This window comes from Brassica napus, unplaced genomic scaffold, assembly GCF_020379485.1.
Source record: "Brassica napus cultivar Da-Ae unplaced genomic scaffold, Da-Ae ScsIHWf_190;HRSCAF=336, whole genome shotgun sequence".
Taxonomy (NCBI): Eukaryota; Viridiplantae; Streptophyta; class Magnoliopsida; order Brassicales; family Brassicaceae; genus Brassica; species Brassica napus.
In genome coordinates, this window is record NW_026015326.1 from 2913 (window position 1) to 12051 (window position 9139).

General features: G+C 38.5%; 1 long non-coding RNA gene across 1 annotated transcript; it reads right to left on the reverse strand.

Moving 5' to 3' along the window:
- Positions 1 to 4609: 4609 nt before the first annotated feature.
- LOC125599585 lies at positions 4610 to 5901 on the reverse strand. The gene is made up of 2 exons (XR_007333322.1): positions 5468 to 5901; positions 4610 to 5319 (listed from the first exon to the last, which is right to left on the reverse strand). It is a non-coding gene; the product is annotated as an uncharacterized LOC125599585 (long non-coding RNA).
- Positions 5902 to 9139: the final 3238 nt, after the last annotated feature.

Genomic DNA, 9139 nt, shown 5'->3' on the forward strand with positions numbered 1-9139 from the left:
TCAACATTGCTAAAAAGGAAGTCATGAAGAAAAGGAAGTTATCCTTAAGTGTAATTAGGATAACTAGAAAATGAAGTTATCCTTAAGTGGAATTAGGATAACTAACCAAAGCTATTAGAATTATGAAAAAAAGAAAGACCTAATTCATTGTGTAATAGGTTAAGTTAAGGATTCCTATTACCTATATAAGGAGATCTAATGTAAGATGATCTCATAAGAAAGAAAGAAAGATAATAGCTTGTGTTTAGTTTTTGAGAAGTTTTCTAAATATCAATAAAGGATGAACTCTTTATTAAAGCTATTGTGTTCAATGCCTAGAACTAGGGTTGAACGTGTTCTCGTATTGGGTTACACCTTTGTTCATGGTCACTTTATTTGGTATCAGATCTCCAGGTTTGATTCATTGAAGAAGTTTCACCGAAGGAATGAGTGATTCAAAATCAACATCGAAGACAATGGAAGTCGTGCCTTCCACGGTGGTCTGCCCGATGTTATCTTCAACGAACTACATGGTATGGTCGATGAGAATGAAGGTGTTACTGCGAGTACACAAGGTTTGGGAATCAATTGAACCAGGAACAGACGATGAAGAGAAGAAGGATATCGCTACTGCTCTCCTATTCCAATCGATTCCAGAAAACCTAATATTGCAAGTTGGTGAAGTCGACTCCCCTAAAGAAATCTGGGAAGTCGTGAAGTCAAGAAATCATGGTGCTGAATGCGTAAGGAAGCTCACCTTCAGACCTTGATGAATGAGTTTGAACGTCTAAGGATGAAAGACACAGACTCAATTGATATCTTTTCGGGCAAGATATCAGAATTGGCCTCAAAATTCGTAGCTTTAGGTCAAGCGATGGAAGAACCTAAGCTGGTAAAGAAGTTCCTGAACAGTATACCGCGAAGCAAGTATATTCAGATCATAGCGTCACTTGAACAAGTTCTCGATCTGAATAAAACGAGTTTCGAAGATATTGTTGGGAGGCTCAAGGCGTATGAAGAACGGATTCAAGTAGAAGATACACAAGAGCCACAAGAGAACCTGCTGTACACGGACTCCAATCAATCATACAACTCAAGAGGTAGATTTAGAGGTTAGAATCGTGGTCGAGGAAACAGAGGAAGAGGGCGCAACACACAAGAGAGAGGCAAAGGAAAAAGGACTACTCTCATATTATGTGTTACAGTTGCAAGAAGAAAGGCCACTTCGCCTCTGATTGTCCAGAGAAGGAGGAACAAGACGACCAGGAGCTAAACAAAGCAGATACAGAGGAAGCTGGTGTCGCTTTGTATATGCACGAGATCGTGTTTCTCAACGAGGAGAAGGTTATACCGAAGACACTGGTACAAAGCAAACGAGAAGATGGAATGTGGTACTTGGATAATGGAGCAAGTAACCATATGACGGGCGAGAGATCATACTTCTCTTAACTTAATGAAAGCAATAAAAGGAAAGGTGAAGTTCCGAGATGGTTCATGTGTCAACATCAATGGCAAGGGGTCGATACTATTTGAAGCAAAGACAGGGGAACATAGACTCTTGACCGACATATACGACATTCGAGACCTAAGGAGCAATATATTGAGCTTGGGGCAAGCTACTGAAGAAGGATGTGATGTTAGGATGAAAGATAACTACCTAACACTGAAAGACCCTAATGGATGACTACTGGCGAAAGTGTTAAGGTCGCCTAACCGGCTGTACAAGTTGCGATTTGAAGTTGGTAGACCAGCCTGTTTGCTCACGAGAATGGATGAAGATACTTGGAGATGGCATGCTAGGCTCGGACACATTAGTTTCAAAACTATAATGTCCATGGCGACACAACAGATGGTTCACGGGTTGCCCGAGATTCAAGATGAGAAGGAGTGTTGGAATTGGAAGGGAGCTAACAAGGAAGAACAGAGCGAACCTGGTATGTTTCAGATGTCATGGGGTGCTACAATGGACGACGGACATGGTCCATTCGTGGTTGGAACTCAACAGGAAGAACATGCTGCTGAAGAGACTAAAGCGCAGAAACCATAACCTGTTCAAGTCAATCCAGAAGTTGAACAAATCAAACCACAACCTAGGCGCTCAACACGTCAGTCAACTCGTCCTAGCTATCTTAAAGACTATGTATTACTGGCCAACATAGAGTGTGAGTTTCTACTTCTTGCACTCAATGACGAACCAATTAACTTTCAAGAAGCCAGTAAACTTGTTCAATGGAGAAAAGCTTGCACAGACGAGATTGATTCTATAGAGGAGAATGAGACGTGGGTGCTATTAGACAAACCAGCCGGAGTCAAAGTTATTGGCCTCAAGTGGATCTTTAAGATCAAAAAGAATGCAGATGGCTCAATCAACAAGTATAAGTCAAGACTCGTGGCTAAAGGATATGTTCAAGAACATGGAATAGACTTTGAGAGGTGTTTGCACCAGTTGCTCGTATAGAGATTATCAGATTGCTATTCGGTTTAGCCCCTGCAAACGGATGGGAGATCCATCACTTGGACGTGAAGACAGCGTTCTTACATGAAGAATTGACAAAAGATGTGTATGTATCTCAGCCTGAAGGATTTGAAAAGAAGGGAGAAGAACTAAGGTTTTCAAACTTAGAAAGACTTTAGACGGACTAAGGCAAGCTCCACGAGACTGGTACACGAAGCTTGATCAAGTACTGAAAGGATTAAAGTTTCAGAAGTGCTCTAAGGAAAGTTCAGTATACCGAAAGTAAGAAGGACTTGTGGTGGTGAATAACAGTCATCATAATGATCACGATCATATCGAAACCGGAGGCAATAATGAAGGTGATTTCGATAATGATCATGATCACACCAAAGATGAAAATGTGATAGAAGATCAACATCAACCTGTTCAACCGGAACAACATGTTCACGCGGAACAACATGTTCACGCGGAACAACCTGTTCATCAAGAAGAACCAGTTCAACATCTCGAAGATCAAGTTGTCAACCGAGCTATCTAGTTGATTATGTTCTTCAAGCCAAAGAAGAATGTGAGAGACTTCTACTATCAAAGGATAATGAGCCAAGAAGCTTTAAGGAAGCTAAAGACTTGAAAAGAATGGAGAGATGCAAGCAAGAAAGAATCTCAATCAATCAACAAGAACAAATATGGGTGCCAGTTGATAATCAATTCATATAAAGGTCACTGGTCTCAAATGGGTGTTCAAGATCAAGAAGGATGCGGATGGAACTATCAAGAAGTTCAAATCACGACTTGTAGTAAATGGATATCTACAAGAACATGTGCAAGGACATGTGCATGGAGTTGAACACATTGCAGGAAGTATTCAAGGCGCGGACATCTTGACCAAGGCGTTGGCAAGAATCAAATTCAAAGAGATGAGGGAACTGATTCGAGTTCAAGATCTTAGCAATGGAAGCTTGAAGCTTAAGGGGGAGAATGTTGGAGATAAGCTTCAACATTGCTAAAAAAGAAGTCATGAAGAAAATGAAGTTATCCTTAAGTGTAATTAGGATAACTAGAAAATGAAGTTATCCTTAAGTGGAATTCGGATAACTAACTAAACCTATTAGAATTAGGAAAAATGAAAGACCTAATTCATTGTGTAATAGGTTAAGTTAAGGATCCCTATTACCTATATAAGGAGATCTAATGTAAGAAGATCTCATAAGAAAGAAAGAAAGATAATAGCTTGTGTTTAGTTATTGAGAAGTTTTCTAAACATCAATAAAGGAAGAACTCTTTATTAAAGCTATTGTGTTCAACGCCTAGAACTAGGGTTGAACGTGTTCTCGTATTGGGTTACACCTTTGTTCATGGTCACTTTAAGTTGTTCTCAAGTCTCCCTCTCTCCAGTACACATCATTGCGAAGTTTTGAGGACTGGACTTTTGATGTTGATAAATTGGTAGTGAAATGGTTTGTGGCTACAGTTTTGCTCAATCATTATAGCTCGGATGCATTCCACCATCTAGCTTCAGATTACCGAGTTCATCTAGCCCATGTTTACTTTCAATGTCAGTTTACAGGGTTCACCTAGCCTAAAACCAGTTTCAATCACAAGGAAAAGCCATGGAAGCAAAGAAAGTACCTCCTCTCCATCAAGATCGGGCCAAACAAGCACCAAGGAGCCATCCTGACAACAGTTTTGTATCATGTATGACCGACGCAGAATGGAACAAAGACAAATTGACAGCATGATTGGGATGGGTCTTCTCGGGTCCAGGACTGGAGACTCCAATCTATAGATCTATGGTCGAAAGCTTCAGCTCACCCCTTATTGCAGAGGCCATCACTATTCGATCGACACTTTGCATGGCGCTAACTTTAGAATTCTTTTCCGCACTCAAGGTTCTGTCCAATAGTTTAACGCTCATCAGAACTATCTCTGGCAACTTCCAGTCAAAAGAAATCATCGGAATTGTGAACAATATCAGGTCGATTTCTTTTGGTTTTACAGCAAAATCTTTCTATCATGTTTCTAGATCGGACAACTTAGTTGTTGATGATTTAGCAAAAAGGCTAATGGATATCATGATTTGGACGATTATTTTGGACTCATTTTTTTTAGTCGTTCTAATAAAATATTCAGTGACAATAAAAAAAAAACACATTGAACTAATGCGATCAATGTATGGACCACAGAAAATTTGAATATATTTCATAAATTAAAAAAACATAATTGATATCACCAAAATCACAAACAATGTGAATTTACATTATAAATTAAAAATAGGTTTGATATTACCAGCGTTGCGTTCAGTGACTAAACATGTGACATTCAAACCAAAACGATTCTTTTATACTTTTATATGTTGTTTAAAATAATAATATAACCAAAAATGGTTTTATTTTGTTATAATCTTTTTTCATACAACTACCAAATAAGAACCTTGACATGTAAATTTGTAGCAGAGTTTGTGATGCAAGAATAGTTGTGGAAATTGCTGGAACTCTTGCCTACCTTCACTCCTCTGCTTCTATTCCAATCATCCACCGTGATGTCAAGACTGCTAATATTCTCCTGGATGAACACTTAACTCCAAAAGTAGCTGACTTTGGTGCTTCAAAGCTGATACCAAAGGATAAAGAGCAGCTCACAACAATACTCGAAACATCTGGTGAGCTACTTTTCTTGTGCCACCAAAGAGAATAGGTTGCACGAGGTTATTGATGGGAAAATGATGAATGAGAATTATTATAGAGAGATCCAGGAAGCGGCAAGAGTTGCTGTTAAGTGTACAAGAGCGACAAGAGAGGAAAGGCCAAAGATGACGGAAGTAGATGCACAGCTTGAGGGTTTAAGAGTCACAAAAACCAAACATCAGCGGTCGGATCTAGCACTGGCTATGACAGCATTAAGAATATAACAAGAATACACGTTTAATCTTGCCGCTGATTAGACTTGTAGGCACATTCTATTGGATATTTTCTCTTCCTTTTCATGCTTGACATTTAAACTAAATAATAAAAGAAATAACATTAGAAAAAAAACCTCTGTATTTGAGAGATTCTTCATTCGTCAGCAGTGGCGGATCTAGGAGAACTTTTAATCGGGGCACAGCTACAAACTTTTAAATTAGACGGGCGCATTATCATATGATTTGAGCTAATTGCTTCAAAAACTCAAAATTTCAACTGAATACAAACAAAATAAAAAAAATTAGTTGGGGGCACGTGACCCGTATCCGCCCCTGTTCGTCAGATCATTAATCCTTGTGTTTATAACTCATCTTTGATTGTATTGTAAACTTCTCTATCAGATTTATTAATGGAAAAGTTTAGTGTTGGTGTTCAAATTTCCCAACTCATGAATCTGTATCTATAAATAGAGCAAGAGCAAGGGCATAGCTAAGGTTAAGATCGTCATTACCTATCTGAACCTCTAATTCCAATGCCTTGACACACAAGAAAAGAGCCTCTTCGATTTTGCCATTTGGAGAAATACACCCTCCGTTGATCTCGATATTATCAAGAGCCTTATGCCTACACCGTGAGTTATAATGTCATTTGGGCTGGTAATATCAAGGAAAAAAGAAAGGACTAAGGCAACCTTTAAATGAGCTGATAATTAAAGACATACACATATTTGGGCTGGTAATATAATGACAGGTAATTGACGGTTGACTATGTTGTGACCGACCTGATCTCCTCACAGCCAATCATTCCACTAGAGTCAGATCAAATGTCTTTTGCCGGGAGCCAGACGATAAGCTAAAGCTAGATGTCTATCAACATATTCAATTCTTCACTTAGTATGATATTATCCATTTTAGATCTAAACCCACCCTCACGGGTTTGTTTTTGGATCTGTTACTTCACAAAACACTTCATCTTATGTGAAACTGAAACATATATAAATATTAGACTCGCGATTTAGTGTCTGATGTAGGATTTGTATTGCTTATTTATACTAGCCACCAAAAAGATGGACTTCAACTAGTTCACCAATGTCCACTGCTCTCTTTTAATCGATATTCTATTCAATTAACCATATAATTAATTAAACATAAATATTAGGTTTGGGTATAAAATCCGTAACATGAAAAAATCCGATCTGTTCCCAGTTCAAAATGTAAAAAAATACTCAAATAAATTTTGTAGGGTGTTACAAAACATATGATCCGAAGTGTTATTGATCGAACCCGAACGAACGAGTAACCCAAAAAACCCCAAAAATTAGAAAAAAACCCCAAAACAATATCTAAAAAAAACGATATGAATGTCCAAATTGATAGGCAATATAAATATATGAAACATAATTATGTATTTAAAATATTTAATTCAATATTTATTTTGATATGATATCTAAAAATAAATATTTTAAATTAAGTACCTTAAATACCTAATTCTATATAAATAAATATATTTATATATTCACTACAAGAAAACATAAGCTTAACGAGGAAAATTAATGAGGAATATTTTTCCTCGTTAATTAACGTCGACTATACGAGGAAATTACGCGGAAAAATAAAATCAGCCTTATTTCCTCGTAAAGTAACGACGAAACAGTTTCGTCGTAAAGTCGATGTAAAGTGACGTGGCTTTTACGAGGAAATCGTATTTCCTCGTACATTCCACGTAAACTTAGCGTAGTCTTTACGAGGAAATAATTTACGTCTACTTAGCGACGAAATTTTGAATCCACCAACTTTGTTTGTCACACGTTTTTTTTTCGGCCACCTAACTAATTTTCATCGTAAATTCGTAGGAAAATTACAACTACCAGATTCAAAATTTTTTTATAAATAGGGACGTTTGAACATCATTTTAAACACACCAACAAAAAAAACGTGAAAGAAAAAAAAATGGCTGGCTCCGGGAATATTTTCGAGTTGCGGAAGTGGATGTATATGCATAGAGATGCTAACGGGAGAGTGACGAAAGAATACCTTGCGGGGCTGGAGACATTTATGCATCAAGCAGAATCAACACCGCTCGCCCAATAAAGTGGTAAGATGTTCTGTCCTTGTCGGAAATGCAACAATTCGAAATTGGCAAACCGTGAAAATGTTTGGAAGCATTTAATAAATAGAGGTTTCACGCCAAATTACTATATCTGGTTTCAACATGGAGAAGGTTATAATTATGATCAGAATGAAGCTAGTAGTAGTAATAGCAATTTTCAGGAAGAACCGGTTGATCATCATTTGCATAATGAACATAGTTACCATCAGGAGGAGATGGTAGATTATGATAGGGTTCATGATATGGTAGCTGATGCATTCGTAGCTCATGATGAAGACGAAGAACCTAATATAGATGCAAAAAAGTTTTACGAAATGTTAAACGCGGCAAATCAACCACTTTACAGTGGTTGTAGAGAAGGTCTCTCTAATTTGTCGTTGGCTGCTAGAATGATGAATATTAAAACTGATCACAATCTATCCGAAAGTTGCATGAACGAATGGGCAGACTTGTTTAAAGAGTATTTGCCGGAAGACAATGTGTCTGCTGATTCTTATTATGAGATTCAGAAACTGGTTTATAGTCTTGGGTTGCCTTCGGAGATGATAGATGTTTGCATCGACAACTGCATGATCTACTGGGGAGATGATGAGAAGTTAGAAGAATGTCGATTCTGCAAGAAGCCACGATTCAAGCCGCAAGGACGGGGACGTAATAGGGTACCGTACCAAAGGATGTGGTACCTACCAATTACAGACAGATTGAAAAGATTGTACCAATCAGAGCAGACAGCTGGAAAGATGAGATGGCATGCCGAGCATACTCAGACGGATGGTGAGATGACTCATCCATCAGATGCAAGAGCCTGGAAACATTTTAACAAAGTACATCCGGATTTCGCTAGCAATAGCCGAAATGTGTATCTCGGATTATGCACAGATGGATTTAGTCCGTTCGGAATGTCAGGGAGACAATATTCATTGTGGCCAGTCTTTCTTACGCCATACAACCTGCCACCGGAGATGTGCATGCAACGGGAGTTGCTATTCTTGACCATATTAATACCTGGTCCGAACCATCCAAAAAGGTCCCTGGATGTTTTCCTACAACCACTGATAAAAGAGTTGAAGGATTTGTGGTCAACAGGGGTGAGGACGTATGACTGTTCAACGAAGACGAATTTTACGATGCGAGCGATGCTTTTGTGGACCATAAGTGACTTTTCTGCCTATGGGATGTTGTCTGGATGGACTACACATGGGAGATTAGCTTGTCCATATTGTAATGGAACGACAGATGCGTTTCAACTGAAGAATGGTAGGAAGACAAGTTGGTTTGATTGTCACCGTCGATTTCTTCCCATTGGCCATCCGTACCGAAGAAACAAGAATTTGTTTAGGCACAAAAGGGTTGTGAGAGACACTCCTCCTCCATATCTAACTGGAGAACAAATTGAAGCGCAAATCGACTACTACGGAGCTAACGAAACAGTTCGTTGGGGTGGTAATTGGCATGTCCCTCGTAATATGCCTGATTCTTACGGTGTTCATCACAACTGGCACAAGAAGAGTATATTTTGGGAGTTGCCATATTGGAAGGATCTTCTTCTGCGCCACAACCTCGATGTGATGCATATAGAGAAGAATTTCTTTGAGAACATCATGAATACAATATTGAATGTCCCAGGGAAGACAAAAGACAACATAAAATCAAGGTTGGACTTGCCGGATATTTGCTCAAGAAGCGAGTTACATAT